This window comes from Paramormyrops kingsleyae, chromosome 22, assembly GCF_048594095.1.
Source record: "Paramormyrops kingsleyae isolate MSU_618 chromosome 22, PKINGS_0.4, whole genome shotgun sequence".
NCBI lineage: Eukaryota > Metazoa > Chordata > Actinopteri > Osteoglossiformes > Mormyridae > Paramormyrops > Paramormyrops kingsleyae.
In genome coordinates this window covers 13,360,340-13,363,032 of record NC_132818.1, presented here as the reverse complement: position 1 = coordinate 13,363,032, position 2,693 = coordinate 13,360,340, and positions in this window count along the sequence as shown.

The window sequence follows — 2,693 nt, the reverse complement described above, 5'->3', positions numbered from 1 at the left end:
ACAGGGAGCTGGACGTGGAACTAGAGCACTGGCAAATGAAAAAAACAACACAACAATCTAAAAAAAAAGAAAAGCTGACTAACTACAAAGGAACCCTAACTATCAAAATAAAGTATTCTACCAACCTAAACATCGATATAGGTAATATACTATGGTGGCAAATGCTTCTGAACAAGTGTTTATAACATTCAGTTTCTGCAAACGAGGAGCATCTGTAGTGAAGCATGCGAGTCCCAGTCACTAGACCTGATTGTTAACCGTAAGCTTACAGAACACAGAAAGAAAGGTATCCCGACTGACGCCGGCCCTCTCTGTCACCCAGCAAACTTGTTTTATAGACGCTAGCTCGAGAAGGTGAGTTCTTGATTGGCCAGGGCAGTAACCGGCCTACGCAGAGTGACAGCTCCCTCCTCCAATTGGGCGCTACCCACAGGGATGTTGCACAGAAATAGACTCCTTAGATTTTACTTTTCCCTTTTGCAAAAATGCATGCGAGAATCCAGGGGCGTAGCTGGAAATCCTGGGGCCCCCAGATGTAATGTCACCCTGGGCCCCTTCAGTAGATTTTGCTGAGCGGAGGGGGGGGTGGGGGCCTACAATGGCACATTTTGGGGCCTCTATACAATGCTGGGCTCCCTGAATCTGCCAGGGTGTTCATACCCGCTAGCGGCCCCCCAGGGACTGATAGAGCCATTGCCTTGCAATGCGGCATGTTCAGTAAAATCTGGAAAAATGTTACAGAGCTGAAAATGGCTTTATTATTATTTCCCAGCTCCACAGAGATGGCGTGTTCAGGGAAGGATGTAATAATATTAAGCCTACTCAAATGATAAAATTCACATTTGTAAACAAACCTTGAACTAAGGGTTTTCGGTGTAATATTTGCTAAATTAAACTTTTTTTTTCTCTCTGATGCTTAGAAGACTTTAAAAAATGTTTTTATTAAAATGGAAAGAAGAGGACCTTCGTCCGTCTTTCAAGACAACTTAATGCATTATTTGACACAATATTAGTAAAAGTCTGCTTTCTGCTTTTTTACTCGGATTAAAGCCATGTGTAGGATCTCTACTTTGTCGTTACCTGGCAGAAAGTGTCTTTACAGTGTGGTCTCCAGTTAAGTTCCTTGTGTTTAAATCTCGCTTTGTTATATATGCGAAAATGAATCTTGTCAAACCTGTTTGCGTTATTTTTACGACACGTACACACTACAGCACATTATTCCTCGCTAAGTCTTAATTTAGGGATTATTACTTCAGTTTCAGCTACACGTCAGAATGTAGTAGAGGATGGTCGAGGGGGATCGGAGACCTGGGTGTGGTTCGCTTTACAGTGTAATACAGCCTCTTAAAAGAGCAGGTCTCAGTCTTACAGAAACCAGACGCATTATCTAAATGCAGGGTCACATACTGTAGACGCTAGGCGCAGTTTATAGTCATTAAAGTTGTTAAAACTTCCAAAAAGGATAAAAATATCCATTAAAGGACATATTCCGACTAAAGGTCGCGTTTTGTGTGCTGCTGTGTGTCGGTATAGCCTTGTACATTAAGGACCTCTGGTCCATATCATATCCACAGTGTCCGTGTCACCACCACCATGACAACTAAAAGCCCAAAAGGACCACAGATGTCAAGGTGGCAGGTCTTACCTTGTCTTGGGAGGGGGGGGGGGGTGGGGGGCTGGGGATTCATTTAGCACAGAATCCACCTGCGACTGGTGGGCCTTCAATCTGGGAGGCCGCTCCCACCTCAAACGACAGGCTGGCTGGTACATTTATAGAGAGAAGCGAGAGAAGCGAGGGGTGCTGGCAGCCGGTAAACAGCGTGACACAATGGACCGTAAACATCATTCCACATGCGGTGAAACGCAATTTAAACCGGGGAGAGCCCTCCTGCGGGCCGCTTCATACGGACTGCGCCTCAAATGATATCTCCGGCTTTTTTTGGCGCATAAATACCCACTCCGGGGACATCCAGGGCGGCGCGAGGCGCCGTAATGGAGTCACAGGTAAGAATAGGGGGTATGAATCAGCCTGACATTCCCATTACCCACCTGGGCTGTGCATTTGGCCACAGACCGGCGTCCTGTGCAAGCCAGAGCAATATGTTGCGTCTTCACATTGTCCCGGTGACAGGTATGGATTCTAACGCTAAGTCATTTGCTGAATAAGCCTCGACCTCCCTGTCCTGAGCTGCACAGATACGATTAAATAATTGATACAGGTACGGTTTACATGTATGTTTTTGACTGGCCCACAAAGCTTTGTCATGGTTAATGATTCCATTCCTTGGACCTTCTGCAGCACGTTTTTGGACATATATGTATATGGATTATTTTGCTTGTTTAACTGCAGCCCTAGAACTTGTTGATGACTTTTTGCCTCTCTTCTCTTCCACAGGCCGTGTGAAGCACAAAATATATGACCTTCATCGACTCTGCGTCTCCAGCGCAGCGCTGAGACAGAATTAGCCTTCGCTGGTTAGTCTTTAATTGAAGTGCCTCAGCTTGTCTCCACGATCCAAACTGTGGGCACCGTGATGGACAGCTTTAGTGCCGTCAGGAAATTTGCCCTGTAGAGTCACAAACGTCGCACGTGACTCAGGATCATACGGCTTCGTTTTTGGAAAAAAGGACTGTAGCATCGGAGGACTTATTGCAAGCCCAAATCACGGTGAATAATGAATCCAAACAACTCA